This window comes from Ovis aries, chromosome 4, assembly GCF_016772045.2.
Source record: "Ovis aries strain OAR_USU_Benz2616 breed Rambouillet chromosome 4, ARS-UI_Ramb_v3.0, whole genome shotgun sequence".
NCBI lineage: Eukaryota > Metazoa > Chordata > Mammalia > Artiodactyla > Bovidae > Ovis > Ovis aries.
In genome coordinates, this window is record NC_056057.1 from 71249759 (window position 1) to 71275004 (window position 25246).

General features: G+C 40.5%; 1 long non-coding RNA gene across 1 annotated transcript; it reads left to right on the forward strand.

Moving 5' to 3' along the window:
- Positions 1-2514: 2514 nt before the first annotated feature.
- LOC132659742 (uncharacterized) lies at positions 2515-24739 on the forward strand. The gene is made up of 3 exons (XR_009600499.1): positions 2515-2669; positions 3309-3381; positions 21709-24739. It is a non-coding gene; the product is annotated as an uncharacterized LOC132659742 (long non-coding RNA).
- Positions 24740-25246: the final 507 nt, after the last annotated feature.

The following is a 25246-nucleotide window of genomic DNA, read 5'->3' on the forward strand; positions in this document are numbered from 1 at the left end:
CTGCCAATGCAGGAGACGCAGGTTCCATCCCTGGGTCAGGAAGATCACCTGGAGAAGGAAATGTCAACCCACTCCAGTATTCTTGCCTGGAAAATCACATGGACAGAGGAGCCTAGTGGGCTACAGTTCATAGGGTCACAAAGAGTTCGGACATGACTGAAGCAACTGAGTATATGTATAGGCTTTCCTGGTGGCTCAGATGGTATAAAGAATCCACTAACACAACATTGTAAATTAACTATATTTTAATTTTTAAAAGTTAACAAAAGCAAAAGAAAATATGTAAGGATGGAAAGAAGTAGTGAAAATGGCAGGTTATAAAAGGTATGTAAATTACCCTTTCTTTTTTGTTTTCTTAGAGAAGGCACATAGAACAGGTATAAAGTGACAACTGTAATTTCATTTTCTCAAGATATAATCCATTTCTCTATTTTGTTTATGAAAATAAATCTGACTGTAAACCCTGCTGCACTGGATTAGTGGGAAAGTCAATCTCAGGCATTACTAAATGCCTGTTAATGCCTTCTCCCACAGTCTGATTCCTGCCTCCATGCCAGGCTAAAAAAGGAACCAGAGATTTTACTCAGAGCTAAATATTTGAGGAAGCTTTAGATTTCTAGTTTCCACTGGTTCTCACTGAGATGCTCATTGACCAAACTCTCACAGTCCTTTCATGTTATTCTGTGCCATGGCATTTGATGAAGCTGCACCAAAAAAAAAAAAAAATGCATGTTCTAAGCATGTTAACAAAGACAAATAAGTAATTCCATTAGAGAAAAAGATATCATAAATACAAAATGGGCAGAAGAAAGGCAAGAACAATTGGGTATTAAAAAATTGCGAATAAAAATTCTGGGGAAAAGTATACTCAATGAAATTTAAATCTCAATGCACGCACGAGATAAACTCTAGGCTGGACACAGGTGAAGAGAGAATTATTAAACTGGAAAACATAGTTGCAGCATTTGCCCAGGATGTATCAGAGACAGTTGAGAGATGTGGCTAATAGCATTGACAGAGTCCAAAACACACACAAGTGGTACTCCAAAAAGAGACACTGGATTGAAAGGTTGTAAAGTGATGTTTCAGTTCAGTTCAGTCGCTCAGTTGTGTCTGACTCTTTGCAACCCATGAACCGCAGCACACCAGGCCTCCTTGTCCATCACCAACTCCTGGAGTCCACCCAAACCCATGTCCATTGAGTCGGTGATGCCATCCAACCATCTCATCCTCTGTCGTCCCCTTCTCCTCCTGCCCTCAATCTTTCCCAGCATCAGGGTCTTTTCAAATGAATCAGCTCTTCACATCAGGTGGCCAAAGTATTGGAGTTTCAGGGTTAGCTTCAGTCTTTCCAATGAGTATTCAGAACTGATTTCCTTTAGGATGGACTGGTTGGATCTCCTTGCAGTCCAAGGGACTCTCAAGAGTCTTCTCCAACACCACAGTTCAAAAGCATCAATTCTTCAGCGCTCAGCTTTCTAGTCCAACTCTCACAGCCATACACGACTACTGGAAAAACCATAGCCTTGACTAGACGGACCTTAGTCGGCAAAGTAATGTCTCTGCCTTTCAATATGCTATCTAGGTTGGTCATAACTTTCTTTCCAAGGAGTAAGCATCTTTTAATTTCACAGCTGCAATCATCCAGAATTGTTAAAAGTCATGATTCTTCACATAGAAAGTTCACTCTAAAATCCAGGAAGAAAGATAAAACTAAACCTACACTTAGAGTTGTAAAAATGATATTCTAGAACAGCAGAGATAAAAGAAAATCTATGAAGCTGCCAGAGAGAAAAAGTAGATTACAGGAATTATTTACACTGACTATAACCTTCGGTTAAGAATCCGCCTGCAATGCAGGACACCCTGGTTGGGAAGATCTGCTGGAGAAGGGGTAAGCTACCCACTCCAGTATTCTTGGGCTTCCTTTGTGGCTTAGCTGATGAAGAATGTGGCTGCAATGCGGGAGACCTGGGTTCAATCCCTGGGTTGGAAATATCCCCTGGAGAAGGGAGAGGCTACCCACTCCAGTATTCTGGCCTAGAGAATTCCATGGACTGTATAGTCCATGGGGTCACAAAGAGTCGGACACGACTGAGCAACTTTCACTTCACTAATCTCACCACCAGCAACAGATACCGGAAATGCTTAGCAAAAACAAATGACAATCTGGAATTTTTTTTTAATCCAGCTAATTGATCATTCAAGAGTGAAATCAAATTTAAGATACACTTAGATGAAGGGAATTTCATACCCACAAACAAACAAAATCAGGGCTCTTGAGGTAGCTACAGCTCTGGCCCACAGGGAGGTCAAGGGATACCGAGAAAATGTACTGGCTCTGAAAACAGTTGCCAGGAATTTGTGTCCCACGTGCCAGGCACCATCTTACTTTATCCTTCAATGCCCCCACCATGGGAGTAGTCAAAGTACATAAACGTCAAACGGGGGATATATAGTGTTACACGTTACTTTGCCTCTGCAATAACTCATTTGCTTGATATCTTTAGAGGATGTTGCTGCTGCTGCTAAGTTGCTTCAGTCATGTCCAACTCTGTGCGATCCCAGAGATGGCAGCCCACCAGGCTCCCTCGTCCCTGGGATTCTCCAGGCAAGAACACTGGAGTGGGTTGCCATTTCCTTCTCCAAGAATGTTATATATTTTCCAGGTGAGATGAAGCAGAAAACAATAACACTCCCCTCACTAGAAAATTCTGGCCAGCACAATTGCTTGCAACAAACTCCACAATTATTATGAAGAATGTACAACCCTATTACGAAAGCCCAACACCTCACAGATAAGAGCCCCTTAAAATTCAGCCAGACCTCTTCTCCTTTTATCTACTGCAATTCTTCACTATGTGGTAGCCCAGAAAGCAAAAAGGGACAGGAAATGTTAGAGATAGATATGACAACACCAGCAAAGAGAGAGGAAAACTTTTTGAAAGCAAGTCGGAGAAGATCCCTGTAGTTCCAGCCTCACAAGACTGACGTCCACCCACTCCACTAGACTCTGAGCTTCCTGAGGACAGGACCTGTGCCTGCAGACATCTGTAGCTCCAGACACAATGCCTGACACAGAGAGAGTAGGCCTTGATACTCACTAGGATGGAAGGGGGAGGAGATGAGGGAAGGAAAGGAAAGAAAAAAGGAAGCTGAAAGGAACGCTCTGAAAAAAAAAAGCAAAAACCTAAAACCTGCTAAGAAAGCCCCAGACAGCTGATCCTAAGGTGTATTGACCTATTTTCTCTCTCTCCCTCTTTTTTTTTTTTTTTTTTGCCCACGCTTTGTGGTATATGGGATCCTAGTTCTCTAATCCAGGATCAAACCCATATCTCCTGCAATGGAAGCACGGAGTTTTAACCACTGGAGGACCACCAGGTAAGTCCTTATTTTCTCTATTCTTTATTCTCCTGGGGTCTTGATCCTGGAGAGACTATCCCTCCCCACCTCCCTAACCTGGGCCAGCTAATTCCTAGAAAAAGCAAATGATTCCCCTGCAAGTACGCCTTTAATATACAAATGAACCAACCAATCCGGAGCTCAAGCCCTAACCCTCTGGTTTATCAAACTCTCACACACCAAGCCAGTATTCTTCCTGCCCTAAATTGCCCCAGGCTTCCCTCATAGCTCATGGTAGAGAATCGCCTGCAGTGCAGGAGACCCCTGTTTGATCCCTGGATCGGGAAGATCGCTGGAGAAGGGATAGGCTACCCCCTCCATTGTTCTTGGGCTTCCCTGTAGCTCAGCTGGTAAAGAATCCGCCTGCAATGTGGGAGATCTGGGCTAGACCCCTGGGTTGGGAAGATCCCCTGGAGAAGGGAAAGGCTATCAACTCCAGTTTTCTGACCTGGAGGGTCTATACAGTCCATGGGGTCACAAAGAGTCGGACACGACTAAGCACCTTGCACTTTCACTTTAAATTGCCCCAGGGTCAGGTGCTGAAAATTAGAGACTGCCCAAATAGCCCATTGTGTGGGTGTGCTCAGTCTAGTGTCTGACTCTTTGTAGCTCAGCAGGCTCCTCTGTCCCTTGGACTGCAAGGAGATCCAACCAGTCCATCCTAAAGGAAATCAGTCCTGAATACTCATTGGAAGGACTGATGCTGGAGCTGAAACTCCAATACTTTGGCCACCTGATTCGAAGAACTGACTCATTTGAAAAGACCCTGATGCTGGGAAAGATTGAAGGGGGAGGAGAAGGGGATGACAGAGGATGAGATGGTTGGATGATATCATCGACTCATGAGTTGGAGTAAACTCCGGGAGTTGGTGATGGACAGGGAGGCCGGGCGTGCTGCAGTCCATGGTGTCGCAAAGAGTAGAACACAACTAAGAGACTGAACCGAACTGAACTGAGGCTCCTCTGTCTATGGAATTTTCCAGGCAAGAATACTGGAGTGGGTTGTCATTTCCTACTCCAGGGGATCTTCCCAACCCAGGGATCAAACTCTCCTCTCTTGCATTTGCAGGCAAATTTTTTGTCACTGTGTTACCTGGGAAGCTGTAAATAGCCCAGAGCCTGCTGAAATTATTTAAACTATCTATTCAGTGTACCTACTCTGCCTGGCGGATTCCTTCCCGAGAGAATCTCAACAAGGCTCTGAGCCAGGCTCTGCCCTCTCCCACTCTCCTGTTACCTGGCTGTCCCTGGTCCTTCCCCATGCGGCCTTGTGTGGAGGGCGTGGTGGGCCTCCTGTATCTACAGATCAGCGTGGATAAACGTCTTCATGACAATCATGTCCATATCTGTGGGACTTAACTATGTCTGATTAAAAAAAATTCTAAGTACATTTTTAATACACAAAGTGGCCTTTCTTTCCGTAGAAATATCTTTCCAACTAAATAACAGAATTGTGTCAAGAATAGAGATAGCTTTTGTGGATTTTTCCCGTAATATCTATTTCATTAAGCAAAGGGAAATGAAGAAAACTCCACAAATTATATAAAAAGAAAACAAACAGCCTATATCTTTGCATCAAGCCAAAGATATGAGTCCTTTAAAGAAAGAGTCTCTTCTTTTCTTCCTCAGGTACACTATGGTCAAGCACTGAAGAGATAATAGCTTGGTTCTGGAATTTTTTTAAGTCTTATTATCTAGAGAGCCCGGTTCAATTTCCAATTGAGAGAAGATGAAATTAACAATACAAGTAGCATTGAATTGTGTGAAGCAATATTGAGACAGAGCTAATCACAGTCTGTTCTGTTCCACTGCCTCATTTGGAATATTTCTCTTTCTTCAGTTTCACTGTGATTCACTTTTCCTGGAAATTAGTGTGAACAAGAAGAATCCAGTTCAGGCTGTTCTGGAGTTCTTTTCCTATACAGAAATGAATACACTCCAGCTGTGTATCAATACCCTAATTAGAAAACATCACCTCTGTACTTATTTTTTTCTAAATATTGAAATATCTTTCTTTGTTTTCCACAATTCCCTCTGTGTAAGTAAGGCCATCAGAGTAAACCCACAGCCATAGATCATTGCGACCCTTTTCTTTTCCCCTGCTTTGGTTTATATTTATCTTCTTAAAGTGTATTAATTCAATCAATATGTATTTCTTGAGCACCTACTAGCTGTCAGTCTACTAGTTGGTTCACTAGATATTGTCCATTTCCTCATGGAGCTAATAATCTAATTAGAGACACAAATGTTAATTTAATAATCACAAGTTAATGATTAAATATTTCTATATCAAGGCTGAGATTAATTTCTACCAGTCATGAAGGAGCAACTTTTAAAAGGGAAAGTTCAGGCACTGAGTGCAGGCAACCATAGGGTTAATCCTGACAGAGAAATACAAGAAGCCAAGAGAGCTAAGGAAGAAAGAAGAGTAGGCTGTGTAATTTCGCTCCAGAAAGTATCTCTCTTTCCTTGTGTCTCTAAGTCGTCTTTTTCTGCACTCCTATCCAGTCAGCTTTTTCTCCGCAGCAGTTTAAACACAACATGTATGGTCCGGGAAACAAATTATATCCTTAGGTTGTTCTCAGACTTTTTCAGAATTGTTTTGAATTATTGAAGCAGTTCTAGTCAGTGCTCAGGTCTCTATCAGTGAGCTGGACAAGAACTGCTAAGGGCAAGAGGACTGCACACTGAGGTGACAGCTGGGCCTGGGGAGTTACCCTGGATGCAGGCCTGGCTTCCACATGCTAAGTTCTAGCCATCATGAACCACCGAGGCAGGATGGTTTAAAGATACTAGCTCATATCCTTCCTTCTTCTCTCCCTACCCCTTGCTCATCCATAGATGTTTTCCTTTGGTTTCCAAAACCCTAACCCCACTGAGATTAACCTAAGCATTCCTGAGTACACCAAGAAAAAGCATTAAGAATGCATTTGATCCAATGAACAGTGGCCTAATAAAGAGGAGTTTCTTTTTTTCTTTCAATCAATAGATAGTCCTGAGGTAGGGCTTTGTTATTTGGGTTCAGAAACTCTTTGATACCAAGGCTCTGGGGCCACATCTCTTGAGTTCGATCTGCCTTCCCATCGTGGTTGTAAGGCAGAGTGAGCACATTCTGTGTAGCAGAGGTAGTCACCCCTTATCTCTGTGGCATACTCCATTTTCAGGGATGCTGGCCCAGATTCCAACTTTCAGCACCCTTCCACCACCCCATTCCCCACTGAGATCTTTCTCTGGCCACCAAAACCTCCTAGAACAGCACTCAAGTAATAGTTGATGAGAGCTGGTGAGTAAATCCTGTTACCTTGACCCTGAAAGGGGTGATCACATTAAAGTGAAGGCTCTACATTGCTCCCCAGGGGGAAATAGGTCTCAATTACCCACACTGAGTGACTTGCTTTGAGAACTCATCTTTTATTGACTTCTTGGCCTTCCTGGTCTCTCTTCCCCACTTTTCTACCAATGTTTCTTGGAAACATCTTCCAAAGAAACCACTGATGCTCACACCCTTATTTCAGAGTTTACTCCTAGGGTAACCCAAGCTAGGACAGGAGCTGATGACAGCAGAACCAGAAGCTCTATTGTCCTCCTGCTTTTGCCTCTGAGGAGAGGGGGAGTTTCCCAGAAACCTTCTGGAGATTCCTCTTACAGCCTATTGATCCAAGTGGCCCACGTGGACTCCCTCAGCTGTTGGGAGGCTGGAAGAGCGGCTGTGGTGGAGGATGGACAAAAGACTAGGGCTTGGTCATGGTGCTTGAGTTGGCCAGTGTATTTGTCAGGATAAACCTCAGGAATAAGGGAAGGAAAATCCCAAACAAGAGTGACTTAGACAAGGTAAAAGGGTATTTCATTTTCTCACGTAAGAACTGAGAGCCCACTACACATTGGTCAGGGGACTATGCTTTTACTTCGTTGCTCCTTTGGTCCACAAGCCCTGACTTCCACCCCAAGTTCACCATGTGGTCTGAAAGATTTCCTATGTGGCAGGTATTGTTCTAAACATCTCATATGCATTGTTTTGTGCAATCCTCTTAACCTTGTGACTTAATTGCTATTATTACGGAGATACTAAGGGGTTAATTAACTTGCCTGCTGCAGAGTGGCTGAATCAAACGCAATCTGGATCCAGAGTTTATGCTCTTAAGTTGTGCTTTTAAGATAGTATAGCCCTGCCCAGAAACATGGATGTATCTGCATTTATTTAAGCATTCTTTAATGTCTTGCCCATTTCTACTATACTTATTACTATTAGAGACCTGAGTTCTTAGACTTTTGTATCAATAGAAATTGAAAAGAGGCCAGATAAGGAACTCAGTCAAGGCTTTTTGGGACTCATGGAGCTGAGGGAGCAGGAGCAAGAATAAGGAATAGGTGCCCTTGCTCCTGTGTGTATGTTGGTGGGGGGCAGGGGAGGCAAGCTGGTCGAGCTGGTCCTTTAAATGCTGAGATGGCGGAGGTGGGTGTTTTGTGGGGTGGGTGTGAGGGGTGGCTTTGGCAGTCTGCCCATCCCCTTGGTGGTGCTGTGTGCAGAGATTATGAATACTGTCCTGCATCATTCTTCCTGCACCTTAGAAGTGGCAGTTGGGTCTTGGCCCTTTAGTATATTAACACGCCCTTTTGTTCATAACGTGCCTCACTTCCGCCTGCGGGCAGGATTTTTAGTCTCCTATGGTTGGTTTGTATTCTGTTGCTGAAGGAGATCTTTGTTCAGATGCAAGCACTGAGGTAAAGGGCCTCAGGTCTCAACCTATCTCATTGCTAGGGTCTTTATCTTTCTATTGTTAATGGCATTTTGGAAACTGTTTTCTTTATGGCTGGGGTATCTAAATTTAATGAATTTTTTGTATATTGGCTCTGTATCTCTCCATCTTACTAAATTTATTAATTTGTCTGAATAATCTTGGGTTTTTTTGTGTAGACATTGATCATCTATGAATCAAACCAATTTTGTTTATTCATTTCTAACCCTAATACTTGCCTGCTTTTCTTCCCTCCTTCCCTCCTACCTTCCCTTCCTCCCTTTTCTCCCCTCTTCTTCCCTCTCCCTCCTCCTTCCTTAATTCAATGGCTAAAACTCTAGTACAGTGTAAAATAGAATAGTGTAGATTTTTCTTTTTCTTGTTCTTGATTTTCAAGGAGACCATTTCTCATGTTTTATTAATTAGGATTATTTTGACTGTAGGTTTTCTGTAGATACTCTTTATCTGGCTAAAGAAAGTTCACTCTGTTTCCTGGTTTGCCAAGGTTCTTTTTTCACAAGTGCTGTCTCTACAACTATTGAGAATATAGTGATTTTCTTATTTAATCTATTAATGTTATGAACTACATTTATAAAAATTTAAAAATAATATTTATTTTTATTTATTTATTTGACTGTTCTGGGTCTTAGCTGCATCATGTGAGATCTAGTTCCCTGACAAGGGATTGAACCCTAGCCCCTGCATTGGGAGCATGAAGTCTTAGCTGCTGGACCCTCAGGGAAGTCCCCTACATTTATAAAACTTTTTATGCTAGATTGGACTTGTATTCCAGGGATAAACTGAATTTAGTTTAGGTGTATTATCTTTTCTACATATTGCTGTGTTCAGTTTACTAATATATTTTTTAGGGTTTCTCACCTATGTTCATGCATGAGATTGGGCTGTAATTTCCCCTTTTTCTACTATCCTATTTTGTTTAGGTATCAAGGTTGAGGACTGTTTCTTCCCTTTGTATTCTTTGGAAGTCTTTTATTAAACTGGAAATGATCTATTTCTTGAAAGCTTAGGAAAATTTTCTTATTGTCATGGTGATTTGTCCTATTTTTTGAACATTGTCTTAACTTTTTATTTTTAAATAATTTCAGTTTACTGAAAAGTTGCACATACACTAGAAAGAATTCCTATATATCATTTACTTGGATTCCCCCAACTGATAAGCTTTTATCTTATTTGCCTGTTATTATCTTTGTACTGCATACATATTTTTCCGAACTATTTGAGAGTAAGTTGCAAACATGAAATTTCATTATCTCTTAATTCTTCAGGTTATGTTTCCTAAAAACAAAAAATGCTCTTCTACATAACTACATACAACCAAAAAAATTAACATAGATATTATATTTCCATGTATCCACAGACCTCATTCAGATTTCACTGTTAATCCCAATACTGTCCTTTAAGGTCTGAGATCCAATTCAAGGTTAAAATTGCACTTACTGTTATGCTTCTGAATCTTTATTCTGGAACAGTTTGTCTTTCATGACCTTGATATACTTTAAAAGAACAGTTTCGTTACTTTGAAAGTTGTGCTTAAATTTGGATTTGCCTAATTCCCCATAATTATGTTCAAGGTATGTACTGCTGACAAAGAAAATACACAAGTAATGATGTGTTCTCAGTGTAACATATCAGAAGGTGCCTATTGTCTATTTGTTCCATTACTTGTGATGTAATGGAACTTGGTTAAGTTAATGTCTTAACTTAATGTCTCGGTTAATGTCTTAACCAAGCACTTACTTAGCACTTGGTTAAGTTAATGTCTCCCATGTTTTCCCACTGTAAAGTTAATTAGTAAATATTCTGTGCTATTAATTAACAAGTAATCAATTACCAGTTTGTGAAAAGAGACTTTAAATATCCTGTTCCTCATCAACTTTCAGCCATATAATTTAGGATTTATTGATTATTCTTATCTGAATCATTTATTACTATTATTCTAACATTCCTTCTATATTTATTTGTTGGCATATACTGAAAGGTAGAGCTTTACTTTCTCCATTTGTCTATCCATTTTTTTATCACAATAGACTCAAAGATTCCTTATTCACTATGTTAAAATCTGATGTAATTATTTATAAAAAAACAAAATTATTTTTATAGCATGTATTATTACGTATTGTACAGTGGGAAACCCCTCAATACTGGTTTTATGCCCTTTTGACATGCTCCCCATAATTCTTTGAGGATTTTCTTACTTTTCAGTGCAATAAGAAGTTCAAGGTAATTTCTCCACCCTGGACCTCTGTTTCAGTCATTTCTCAAGGAGCCTTGATTCCTTTTCCAGGAGAATGATATTTAGTTAACTTAGAAATGAAGACCTGAGTACAATGCACACTCATTGTGTCTGATGTGTCTCGCTTCTAGTTCTAGGCTTGTTACTGTAGATTGAGTTAAGCTGACTTTAAAATTCTCTGTACCAGACTTTGGCTTCCCTGGTAGCTCAGACAGTAAAGCGTCTGCCTGCAGTGCAGGAGACCTGGGTTCAATTCCTGGGTTGGGAAGATCCCCATGGAGAAGGAAATGGCAACCCACTCCAGTACGCTTGCCTGGAAAATTCCATGGATGCCTGGTAGGCTACAGTCCATGGGATCGCAAAAAATCAGACATGACTGAGCAACTTCACTGGTTCACTGGGGAGTGCAGTTTCCCAAATGCCCAGCAAGGAACCAGCTACTGATTAGCTCGAGCAATATCTATCACACATCTACCACTATGAAGTGAAGTCGCTCAGTTGTGTCTGACTCTTTGTGACCCCGGGGACTGTAGCCCACCAGGCTCCTCTGTCCATGGGATTTTCCAGGCAAGAATGCTGGAGTGGGTTGCCATTTCCTTCTCCAGGGGATCTTCCCAACCCAGGGACTGAATCCAGGTCTCCCGCATTGCAGGCAGATGCTTTAACCTCTGAGCCACCAGGGAAGATCTGCCACTGTACCAGGCTTTAAATGACTTGAAGCCAGACCTGAGCTACCAGCCTAGTGAGTTCCCACCACTTCTTTTCATCAAGCCAAAAATTTGCAATTTTGGATATAATAAGAATTCTAATGGCTTAAATCAGTTCAGTTCAGTTCAGTCACTCAGTCGTGTCCGACTCTTTGCGACTCCATGAATTGGAGCACACCAGGCCTCCCTGTCCATCATCAACTCCCAGAGTTCACCCAGACTCATGTCCATCGAATCACTGATGCCATCCAGCCATCTCATCCTCCGTCATCCCCTTCTCCTCCTGCCCCCAATCCCTCCCAGCATCAGAGTCTTTTCCAATGAGTCAACTCTTCGCATGAGGTGGCCAAAGTATTGGAGTTTCAGCTTTAGCATCATTTCTTCCAAAGAACACCCAAAGCTGATCTCCTTTAGAATGGACTGGTTGGATCTCCTTGCAGTCCAAGGGACTCTCAAGAGTCTTCTCCAACACCACAGTTCAAAAGCATCAATTCTTCGGTGCTCAGCTTTCTTCACAGTCCAACTCTCACGTCCATACATAACTACTGGAAAAACCATAGCCTTGACTAGATAGACCTCTGTTGGCAAAGTTATGTCTCTGCTTTTCAATATGCTATCTAGGTTGGTCATAACTTTTCTTCCAAGGAGTAAGCATCTTTTAATTTCATGGCTGCAGTCACCATCTGCAGTGATTTTGGAGCCCAAAAAACTAAAGTCTGACACTGTTTCCACCGTTTCCCATCTATTTCCCATGAAGTGATGGGACCAGATGCCATGATCTTCATTTTCTGAATGTTGAGCTTTAAGCCAGCTTTTTCACTCTCCTCTTTCACTTTCACCAAGAGGCTTTTTAGTTTCTCTTCACTTTCACCCATAAGGGTGGTGTCATCTGCATATCTGAGGTTATTGATATTTCTCCCTGCAATCTTGATTCCAGCTTGTGCTTCTTCCAGCCCAGCATTTCTCATGATGTACTCTGCATATAAGTTAAATAAGCAGGGTGACAATATACAGACTTGACATACTCTTTTTCCTATTTGGAACCAGTCTGTTGTTCCATGTCCAGTTCTAACTGTTGCTTCCTGACCCGCATACAGGTTTATCAAGAAGCAGGTCAGGTGTCTGGTATTCCTATCTCTTGAAGAATTTTCCACAGTTTATTGTGATCCACACAGTCAAAGGCTTTGGCATAGTCAATAAAGCAGAAATAGATGTTTTCCTGGAACTCTCTTGCTTTTTCCATGATCCAGCAGATGTTGGCAATTTGATCTCTGGTTCCTCTGCCTTTTCTAAAACCAGCTTGAACATCTGGAAGTTCATGGTTCACGTATTGCTGAAGCCTGGCTTGGAGAATTTTGAGCATTACTTTACTAGCGTGTGAGATGAGTGCAATTGTGCTGTAGTTTGAGCATTCTTTGGCATTGCCCTTCTTTGGGATTGGCATGAAAACTGACCTTTTCCAGTCCTGTGGCCACTGTTGAGTTTTCCAAATTTGCTGGCATATTGAGTGCAGCACTTTCACAGAATCATCTTTCAAAATTTGAAACAGCTCAACTGGAATTCTATCACCTCCACTAGCTTTGTTCGTAGTGATGCTTTCTAAGGCCCACTTGACTTCACATTCCAGGATGGCTGGCTCTAGGTGAGTGATCACACCATCATGATTATCTGGGTTGTGAAGATCTTTTTTGTACATACAGTTCTTCTGTGTATTCTTGCCACCTCTTCTTAATATCTTCTGCTTCTGATAGGTCCATACCATTTCTGTCCTTTATTGAGCCCATCTTTGCATGAAATGTTCCCTTGGTATCTCTAATTTTCTTGAAGAGATCTCTAGTCTTTACCATTCTGTTGTTTTCCTCTATTTTTTTGCATTGATCGCTGAGGAAGGCTTTCTTATCTCTCCTTGCTGTTCTTTGGAACTCTGCATTCAGATGCTTATATCTTTCCTTTTCTCCTTTGCTTTTCACTTCTCTTCTTTTCATAGCAATTTGTAAGACCTCCCCAGACAGCCATTTTGCTTTTTTGCATTTCTTTTCCACAGGGATGGTCTTGATCCCTGTCTCCTGTACAATGTCACAAACCTCTGTCCATAGTTCATCAGGCACTCTATCTATCAGATCTAGTCCCTTAAATCTATTTCTCACTTCCACTGTATAATCATAAGGAATTTGATTTATGTCATACCTGAATGGTCTAGTGGTTTTCCCTACTTTCTTCAATTTAAGTCTGAATTTGGCAATAAGGAGTTCATGATCTGAGACACAGTCAGCTCCCAATCTTGTTTTTGTTGACTGTATAGAGCTTCTCCATCTTTGGCTGCAAAGAATATAATCAATCTGATTTCGGTGTTGACCATCTGGTGATGTCCATGTGTAGAGTCTTGTCTTGTGTTGTTGGAAGAGGGTGTTTGCTATGACCAGTGTGTTCTCTTGGCAAAACTCTATTAGCCTTTGCCCTGCTTCATTCCGTATTCCAAGGCCAAATTTGCCTGTTACCCTAGGTGTTTCTTGACTTCCTACTTTTGCATCCCAGTCCCCTATAATGAAAAGGACATCCTTTTTGGGTGTTAGTTCTAAAAGGTCTTGTAGGTCTTCATAGAACCATTCAACTTCAGCTTCTTCAGCGTTACGGGTTGGGGCATAGACTTGGATTACTGTGATATTGAATGGTTTGCCTTGGAAATGAACAGAAATCATTCTGTCGTTTTTGAGATTGCATCCAAGCACTGCATTTTGGACTCTTTTGTTGACCATGATGGCTACTCCATTTCTTCTAAGGGATTCCTGCCCACATAGTAGATATAATGGTCATCTGAGTTAAATTCACCCATTCCAGTCCATTTTAGTTCACTGATTCCTAGAATGTCAACGTTCACTCTTGCCATCTCCTGTTTGACTACTTTCAATCTGCCTTGATTCATGGACCTAACATTCCAGGTTCCTATGCAATATTGCTCTTTACAGCATTGGACCTTACTTCTGGGTATTGTTTTTGCTTTGGCTCCATCCCTTCATTCTTTCTGGAGTTATTTCTCCACTGATCTCCGGTAGTATATTGGGCACCTACCGACCTGGGGAGTTCCTCTTTCAGTATCCTATCGTTTTGCCTTTTCATACTGTTCATGAGGTTCTCAAGGCAAGAATACTGAAGTGGTTTGCCATTCCCTTCTCCAGTGGACCACATTCTGTCAGACCTCTCCACCGTGATCCACCCATCTTGGGTGGTCCCACACAGCATGGCTTGGTTTCATTGAGTTAGACAAGGCTGTGGTCCTAGTGTGATTAGATTGACTAGTTTTCTGTGATTCTGGTTTCAGCTTGTCTGCCCTCTGATGCCCTCTCGCAACACCTACCGTCACTTGAGTTTCTCTTACCTTGTATGTGGGGTATCTCTTCACGGCTGCTCCAGCAAAGCGCAGCTGCTGCTCCTTACCTTGGGCGAGGGGTATCTCCTCTCGGCCGCCCCTCCTGACCTTGAACATGGAGTAGCTCCTCTCGGCCCTCCTGCGCCCACACAGCCACTGCTCCTTGGACGTGGGGTTGCTCCTCTCTTTTCCTGAAGAATCCCAGACGAGGCCCAAGATGAAAGGTTGTTGCGGAACTGCAAGAGACGCCAGGATTCTTGGCCTCCAGAGGAGAATAATTCAATCCAGGGCCAGAGACAAGGCTTGATTGCTCAGAGCTTTTGCATAATAGAGTTTTATTAAAGTGTAAAAGGGATAGAGAAAGCTTCTGACATAGACATCAGAAGGGGGCAGAAAAAGTACCCCTTTGCTAGTGTTAGCAATGGAGTTATATACTTTTTAATTATTTATTACAGTGGATCAAAAGGATGTCTGGAGGTTGTAAAGAATGGCTTAAATAGAGGATAATAATAACAACAAACATTACATACTAGACATTATTTTGAGTATTTTGTGTAAATTAACTTATTTAATCATTATAAAATTTTATGAGGTAGTACCATTATTTCCCCCATTTTATTAATGAGAATTTCGAATCATGGGATGTTTAAGTAACTTGCTTAAGGGACTCAACTAGATCCTTGTATAAACAGAATTAATCAAACAAAATAAGGAGACCTTCTGCTGTGATGCAATCAAAAATATGCATTGTTTTTGCTAAAAGACTATGAACAAAGTATTGCATTTCTTTTTCTAAATCTAATTATTATCGAATCTTCATTCCACCAGGCTGGTGAGAAATTCAACCACAGTCATTCCTGGGGTTCCCTTACCTTCCACACAGGAGTCTAGAGAGCTCTAGGGCATTTAGAAAACAACAGAAGACCTCAGACTTCTAGCTCATATCCATTCCATCAGTCACCACTCATATCCTCATTTCCAAGGCACAAGGTCCCTGTTCATTCTGGCCACCCTGCAAAGTTAGAGATTCCCTGCAGAGGCTAAGATCTCTGTGTCTGGGTCTAGCTTGCCTGCCCCCTACTGGGAACACTACCAAGTTTGAGCCTGCTGCCTACCTCTCCCAGGATCTATTCTCGATCCATCATCCTCCCTGCCCACTCCTGGATTCCTAGCATAATTTTTTCACAAAAGGCAGGAATAGCCATTTTTAAGAAGTTTCTTTCTTTAAGTCCGGTAAAAAAAGACACAAGAAGACAAGGACACTTAAAGAGCCTAACTACCTTCTTGGAGTGCAGAAGAGAGGAAATCAAGGAAAACAAAGCATAGAAATTATCCAGCCCCAAATCCAAGTGGTCCAACTGATAACTCAAGACCAAATCCTTGCTGGTCCTAACAGAACAGTGATGAAATTCCCTGTAAAGTGATGCGTGGTCTTCATCTTCTTATGTGGGGCAGATCCAGCTACCGCCATGCCATACAACCTAAGCACCAAATCTAAATGATACCGCATGTAAAATCTTGATTGATTTATTTTCTGACTTGAAAGAACAAGCAAGTAGAGGGCTTAAAAATGTGCCACCAATAACCAAGTTCTCACAAAACCCCTTTGGAGGACCAGTGAAAAGACGAATTTTTCCCCTTAAAGATCCTCCTCTGATGGCAGTCCTTCAAATCCACATAGTAAAAGCCAAAGTCCTTTCAGTGATTTTCAAGGCTCTACATGTTCTATTGCCATCTGCCCCCAGTCAATGTTCATTTTAAGCCTTATCATTGGAAGCATAAGGTCCCATCTGTGTTGACCAGTGCTTGATGTGGTCACAGCATTTTGGGGTCTCGTGCACAGATTTGTGGCTCTAGAAATTTGCTTTTGTCCATAAGCCAGAATTAAGCAAACAGACTTAAGTTAACCATACAATTTCTGTTCATTAATTTTACAGTGAAGAGGACGTAACCATCCAATGAAAGGAATAGATGTGTCCTCTATCACTGTATTCCTCTTCTGCCCAGGGGGCAGAATTATTGACCAAAAGTCTTCCTAGAAGCATAGAATCAGGGTATGGATTTCTGGAGGTCAGGGTGCAGGGTCAGACAGAAGGTATATTTACAGGTGACCCTTGAAGAACACTGGTTTGAACTGTGCTATCTACTTATGCAAGATTTTTTTTTCCACTAAATACGTACATGATCTGCAGTTCATTGAACTCCAGGATTCGGAACCATTTATATGGAGGGCTGACTATAAAGTTATAGGTGGATTTTGACTGTGGAAGTTGGCACCCATAACCTCTGAGTTGTGCAAGGGTCAACTATATTTAATCCACAAACTGGATGCTCTCATACACTTCAATGGCAATGGCAAATTGGTGTACCTTGGGGAGCAATTAAGTACAATCTATTAAATTTTAAAAGGCATATACTCTTTGATATAATAATTTCACAACTAGGAATACAGTGTGGTTTTCACTTATGCAAAGGATATATACGCAAAGATATTCACTGGAGCATTGTTTAGAAACAGTCTAAATATCTATTACCAGGGAATTGGTTAAATAAAGAAATGGAATATCAGCTGATAAAAAAAGAATGAGTTAGTTATGAATTGAAAAATAATAATGTCCAAGGTGAATTTTTAACCACTTTGTTAAAAGTTATATAGAAACACTATGCATATACTTCTATAACCCATGAAGGGTACATGAGAAATGGTAATAATGGGTAGCTATGGACAAACCGCTGGGGTCCACCTGTACCAGTCAGGGAGCCTCACCAGCTCTGAGGTCAGGTAGATGAAATCTGCTTAGCATCCCTATGATAGGGAATAAGGTAAAGCCCTTTTAGTGACCTTTGTCTCTTTGTGTCCAGAAACGTCCCTCTACCTTGAAAAGTACTTTGGGCAGTGTGATCAGATTAAGTAAATAGGCTGGGAAGTCAGTCCATCTGGGTTTGAATCCCAAATCCACTGCTCATAAATCCTGCAATGTTGTTCAAGTTACTGAACTCTGTGATACAGTGTTCTCATCTAAAAAATGAGATCATAAACTGAAAATATTCTGAGCTGTGTGTGCGGTGGGGGGTGGGGGTTGAATGAGTTAATATATGAAGGAAGTTTAGTTTTTGGCACACAGTAAGCACTAGAAATATGTGATCTATTATCATTATTATACCCAGAGAGGGAAGGAAAGTAATCTCTAATTCTGGCCATCTTAAGACAAGAATGCTTGTTTTCACTGTATAAACATTAGTAATGTTTCATCTTTTTTCCTTAATGATGAACATGATTTCCTCCAGGGGAAAAAAATTATTCTGATGAATTGAAAAAAAAATCCAGGTCATGGTCAATCTGAATGAACTATCTAGTTCTCCCCCAAGGTACACTGGGGCAGATCATTCATTCATTCTTGAGCATTAGGGTCAGATTCCCTCTCTCCATAGAACTGGCTAAATGTACCCAGATTTATCATGCATATCATCCTCTCTTTATTAATTCTTTCTCGAAGGACAATATAAAGGATAAAGAATTTATATTTGTATAAATATAAAGTTTGATCTTTCTTAGTTATAATCACATCACACCACACTGTCTTGATATTTCATCCAGATAATTTTAATTGACTTTGACTGCCCTGAAGTCAATCTCATCTTCACAGTCTGCTTCATACCTCAGTACTTCTCATCAGGTCTCCCCATTCCCAGGTCTGCTCCTGAAACTCCAGTCCTCACATTGATGAGCAAAGTCCTTCCCTGCTCAGAAGTTTCGTTGGCTCTCTCAACTGCATAGAGGAATAAGTACTAATTAAAAAGTTTTCATTCCAATCCCAAAGAAAGGCAATGCCAAAGAATGCTCAAACTACCACACAGTTGCACTCATATCACACACTACCAAAGTAACGCTCAAAATTCTCCAAGCTAGGCTTCAACAGTACATGAACTGAGAACTTCCAGATGTTCAAGCTGGATTTAGAAAAGGCAGAGGAACCAGAGATCAAATTGCCAACATCCGTTGGTTCATAGAAAAAGCAAGTAAATTCCAGAAAAACATCTACTTCTGCTTAATTGACTATGCTAAAGCCTTTGACTGTTGATCACAACAAACAGTGGAAAATTCTTAAAGAGATGAGAATACCAGACCACCTGACCTGCCTCCTGAGAAATCTATGCAGGTCAAGAAGCAACAGTTAGAACTAGACATGGAACAACAGACTGGTTCCAAATTGGGAAAGGGGTACATCAAAGCTGTGTGTTGTCACCCTGCTTATTTAACTTATATGTAGAATACATCATGAGAAACGCTGGACTGGATGAAGCACAAGCTGGAATCAAGATTGCCAGGAGAAATATCAATAACCTCAGATATGCAGATGACACCATCCTTATGGCAGAAAGCTAAGAGGAACTAAAGAACCTCTTGATGAAAGTGAAAGAAGAGTGAAAAGGCTGGCTTTAAACTCACCATTCAAAAAACTAAGATCATGGCATCTGGTCCCATCACTTCATGGCAAATAGATGGGGAAGCAATGGAAACAGTGAGACATTTTATTTTCTGGGGCTCCAAAATCACTGTGGATGGTGACTGCAGTCATGAAGTTAAAAGATGCTTGCTCCTTGGAAAAAAAGTTGTGACCAACCTAGACAGCCTATTAAAAAGGAGAGACATTACTTTGCTGACAAAGGACCATATAGTCAAAGATATAGTTTTTCCAGTAGTCGTGTTTGGATGTGAGAGTTGGACCGTAAAGAAAGCTGAGTGCTGAAGAATTGATGCTTTTGAAATGTAGTATTGGAGAAGACTCTGGAGAGTCTCTTAGACTGCAAAGAGACCAAACCAGTCAATCCTGAGGGAAATCAGTCATTGGAAGAACCGATGCTGAATCTGAAGCTCAAATACTTTGGCCACCTGATGCACTGGAAAAGACCCTGATGCTGGGAAAGATTGAAGGCAAGAGGAGAAGGGGATGACAAAGGATGAGATGGTTGGATGGCATCACTGATGGACATGAGTTTGAGCAAGCTTCAGGAGTTGGTGATGGACAGGGAAGCCTGGCATGCTGCAGTCCGTGGCATCGCAGAGTTGGACATGACTGAGTGACTGAACTGAACTAATTGAAACCAAAATAGAATAGCAAGTTGGGGGATTTTATTTTGTTTGTTTGACTCTCTTGTTGGCAAAAATTTAAAAAGTAAAGAGTGCATATATTGGTAAAGATGTTGAGAAACAAAAATTCTCATACACTACTGGTGCAATTAACCATCTCTCTGGGGATACATCTGAGAATATGTATGAACATTTTTAATGTGCATGTCCTTTGCCTCAGCATTTCCTATCTGGAAATTTAAGAAAATAATCCAAATATACAGAGATGGTTGCATAAGAATTAAATGTAGCTTTGAATGATAATAATAGAGAATTTGTCTTCCATTTGTGGTGTATTATAGCATGGAATACCATTAAAATGATTATACAGATCTGTATTTATTGATATAGAAAAATATCTAGTATATAAAACAATGTTTGGCACATGGTAGATATTCAATAATATTTATTGGATGAATCAATTTATAATAGTAGTTATAAAATAATATATACGTTTCTATTTTTTAAATATATGTATCTCTGTGTTACATTATATTATATATGTCTCTGCCTCTCTCTGCCCCACCCCCTTTCTCTATCTATCATTTACCTATCTCTGCCTTACTGGGTTTTTCCAGTGGTCATGTATGGATGTGAGAGTTGGACTATGAAGAAAGCTGAGCACTGAAGAATTGATGCTTTTGAACTGTGGTGTTGGAGAAGACTCTTGAGAGTCCCTTGGACTGCAAGGAGATCCAACCAGTCCATCCTAAAGGAGATCAGTCCTGTGTGTTCATTGGAAGGACTGATGCTAAAGCTGAAACTCCAATACTTTGGCCACCTCATGCGAAGAGTTGACTCATTGGAAGACTCTGATGCTGGGAGGGATTGGGGGTAGAAGGAGAAGGGGACGACAGAGGATGAGATGGCTGGATGGCATGACCGACTCGATGGACATGAGCTTGAGTGAACTCCGGGAGATGGTGATGGACAGGGAGGCCTGGCATGCTGTGGTTCATGGGGTCACAAAGAGTCAGACAAGACTGAGTGACTGAACTGACCTTAGTATCTGAAAAAAATCCTAGACAGGTATTGATTTAAAAGTGGAGAGTAGAGTTGGGAGAAGCAGGGTTTCACTTTCTGCTAATTGGTCTTCGGCATTGCTTAATTTTTTAAATTAGCATATATCAATTTTATGATTTATTTCAATTCAGAAAGATCAAAATCATATTGTGTGGAATGTACAAATAATTCATACGTATGATGGAAGGGTAAATTCCTACAGTCCTTACAAGGATAATTTGGCGCTTTGTTTCCAATTCCTTAAACATTAGCATAGCACACGATGCAGCAATCTCACATGACGGAATCTGTACAAAGGAAGCAAACAAAAATTCCCACTAAAATGCCTAATAAGAGAAGGTAGTTAAGTAAATTATAATATCCATATGAGAGAATAATGTCAGCCAAACAGTATGTAATCACATTTTGGGGATGTTAGGAAATGGTCCCCCATATTTCCTTGAATCACTTGCTCTCTTCCCATTCAGTATGTGTAGTCATCATCTCAGTGGAAGAGGGAAAGATTTTTAAGGTTCAAAAGGTGAAGAGGCCAATGTAGATAGATGAAAATGAGCTCAGACCAGATACTAGTCTTCTCTTCTCTTCCCCCAGCCTTCGGCAGAGAAAGGGGAAGGATATTTAATCTACAGAGTCAGTTTCTACTCCTAGATGGAAAGGGGCTTGAAAAAAATATTAATTCACTTATATAAAAGAGTTTAAAGAGTTATGATTCTTGCACAGGTGAGTTTATATCTAACAGATATAAACTTTATATTCTAAGATTTTTTAAAGTGTGCATGAAGAAGATTGAAGAATATATATCAAAATATTCACATAATGAATTTTTCTCAATATTGGCTCTTTTTTAGAATGAATAAGAATTACCTTTGGAATTGAAAAATAAAAGTGTTAATAGAAATGCTCCTAAGCACAACTTTTCTTGCTTTTCCTTTTAATAATATACTGTAAACACTCAGTCTCTCCACTTTGCTGTCACTATCAAGGTGCTATATTAATAGCTATTGTCTTTGCCAAGCTTACCTTTTTTACTCTGTATTAAATCCAGTGTTCTGGGAATTTTTCTCTCAATCATGTTTGTTTTTTTCCAGGTTTCCATGGTGAAGGCAGAAGTAGGCACTGACAGCTGTTGTCATGGATATAGATGACACTAAGTTGGCTTAAAAGTATGTGATGACAAGATAACAAAAAGGAATTATATAGTCTCTGAGACAAAATTGTCATTCTTTAAAAAAAAAATTGTCAGTGAAAGATTTGACAGTGATTTCCATAGAGCATTTTCTGCTTTCATTGTTCTTTTATGAAGAGAGATGCCTGGTGGTGTAAAGGTCAAACCTGGACATGATCTTACTGTAAGCTTACTGTAAGTAAGCTGATCTTACTTCAGTCACTAATCCACTGTGTTCAAGGTCCTCTGAGCACATTTGCGAAAGGGTTTAAACAGTGACCTGGAAGAGCATCCCAGGGTTCAGAATAGTGCCTTAGCTCCAGCTTTAAAAACATTTTTGCCTGCAGGTTTCTCTGCACATTATGTATTCTGAAAATAATAAGGTGTTTAATTCACAGACAATGAAGTTGAGAAAGAGATAGATTAAAAGTTGGCCGAGGTTGAGGCTTCTCTGGTGGCTCAGTGGGAAAGAATATCCTGCCAATACAGGAGACACAGGTTCAATCCCTGATCCGGGAAGATTACACATGCTGTGAAGCAGCTGAGCCGTGGGCCATAACTATTGAGCCTGTGCCTAGAGCCCAAGAACCACAGCTACTGAGCCCACATCCTGCAACTACTGAAGCCTTCATGCCCTGCAGTCTGTGTTCCGCAACAAGAGAAACTACAATAAGAAGCCTCTGACTGCAATGAAGAGTAGCCCCTGCTCTCCGCACAGCTAAATAAATAACACAATTATTTTTTTAAAAAGTTGACCAAGGTCACTCAGCTGGGTTGGGAGGCAACAGAGATCCAAACCCAAGACTTCAGCTGGAACACTAATCACTACAGGAAAAATACACAAGCAATGACGTTTATGAAGTGCCTCCTATGAGCAGGAATACAGCAGGACTTATTCATGGTGTTTTAAATTTCCCCACAGCCATGAATGCTGAGGGAGAATTATCATTCTGGTTAAACAGATGAGGAATGGGAGGAACTAAAAGCATTTGTGATTTCTCCATAGGAAAGGGCATCTCAGGCATGAATCCAGGAATTCAGGTTCTACGTCAAATGACCTTGAATGAGTTTTGAACATCCTTTTCTGCGAGGCTTGTGGAACCCTAGTTCCCTGACCAGGGATTGAACCCAGGCCCTCAACAGTGAGAGCACAGAGTCCTAACCACTGGACCTCCAGGTAACTCCTGAACAACTTATAACTTTAACATTATGGTTAAAATGAAGGTCAGATTACCTCTGGGTAGGGGTGAGGCTTGATTGGAAATGCCCATGAATGAACTCCGTGGGAAGAAAGGAACGTTCTCTACCTTGATCTGGGTGATGGTCTGATAGTTGTATCCCTGTGAAAGCAGTCATTGAGCTGTAATTGTAAACTTAAGATTTAGGCATTTGATTGTAAGTAAATTTTATCTCAATAAAGTACCTCAAAAATATTGCTCACTGTTCTACCCCAACACCTGTTTTACATCAGTGTCATCAGCTATGATAAACCTAGACAGCATATTAAAAAGCAGGGACATTACTCTGCCAACAAAGGTCTGTATAGTCAAAGCTATGGTTTTTCTAGTAGTTGTGTATGGATGTGAGAGTTGGACCATAGAGAAGGCTGAGCACTGAAGAATTGATGCTTTTGAACTGTGGTCTTGGAGAAGACTCTTGAGAGTTCCTTGGACTGCAAGGAGATCAAACCAGCCTAAGGAAATCAGTCCTGAATATTCACTGGAAGGACCTATGCTGAAGCTGAAGCTCCAATACTTTGGCCACCTGATGTGGAGAGTTGACTTGTTAGAAAAGACCCTGATGCTGGGAAAGATTGAAGGTGGGAGGAGAAGAAGAGGACAGAGGACGAGATGGTTGGATAGCATTGGTGACTCAATGGACATGAGTTTGAGCAAGCTCTGGGAGGTGGTGAAGCACAGGGAAGCCTGGAGTGCCACAGTCCATGGGGTCGCAAAGAGCTGGACATGACTGAGTGACTGAACAAGATCAGCATGCATGTGCAAGGATGTGACATCTTCTTTTTCACTTATTTTGATAAGAAAACATTTTCCACATTGTATCATAATGTGCATATTTGTCATCTTGAAATGATGATGTTGAAATGTTTAGAAATATTTTCCTATCCTTTCACTTGATTCTCAAAGCCACTCTGCCAAATGGGAAAAACAGACATTATATTCCCATTTAGTAAATAAAGAGAAATAAGACTCAGGGAAGTAAATAACTGATTTTATTTATAATGATTTATTTTCAATCTGCTTTCGAAAAATATTAGAGGTATCAGTTAAGAGACTTGTCCAAAGCCCTGAGGAAGCAGGGGTAGAACAAAGACTAACTCTGGGATTGTTGCTCATTCCTCTGGGCCACAGGTTCTTTTAGCTGCTCCCATCTGTGCATCTCACAGGTGTGCACTAGGGCTCAACGCAACTATTCACGTGCCACCTGGACATCAAACTGGTCTCTGATTCTTTCAGGCGAGAAGGTAAGAAAGAATATGCAGCACAGTTACATACCTAAAGTTCTCCCCCTTTGTAAAATTACATAAACTACACATTTTAATTGTAGAAGAATTGGAAATCCAGATTTGGAAAAATTCAAATAATCAATGAAACAGCAATGCTCAGACATAACCACTGCTAGTACTTTGGCCTGCATCCTGTTCTTTGTGTTGGTATATGCATAGCCGTATTTTCTTTAGGTTAATACCATATCACAATATTTATTCATATTTATAAACACAAAACTGCATCATCTCAATAACTATACAGGCCTCATGATATAACCACACAGTTCTCTTAATGTAACCAACCCTATTTTAGCATCACATGTTACTTCTAATATCCCTGTATTGCAAATAATGCTTCTTTTGAATAATCTTAAATGTATATATATTTTACATTTAAATATATATTGTATTTGTTTTATTTTCTTAGAATACATTTCTAGAAATAGAATTGTTGAGTCAAATTTCTGGGTTTTAAAAACATGAATATATTTTAAAATTACTTCCACAATCATATTTTATCAATAATGACAATTCATGAAAAAAAGTCATTTCATTTTTACCACCTAAACAAACTTTTCTGGTATTTTTGTTTTTCTTTTTAAACCTTGTCCATAAACATAAATAATTTATACAGCTATAGTTTACTAACCTTTCTATCTTCTTTTTTATTATAACTTTATTATAACCTATTAGCACCTGCTCTTTCTAATTTTCATTTGTAATGATTATATACTAGTTTATCAGCTGGAAACACCGTCTCTAGTTAACAGGCCCTTATTGTTGGACATTCAGATTGCTTTCAAACTTTCAATTTTATGCTGTTTTCATTGCTGTAGATGCAGGCCTAATAATATTTTGGCTAGTTTGAGAAGTCCAGTATTGGCCTAAAAGGCATGGTTCTTAGGTTAGTCCAGTGACCAACCACAGCTTCATGATGACGGGCACAACAGAAGAC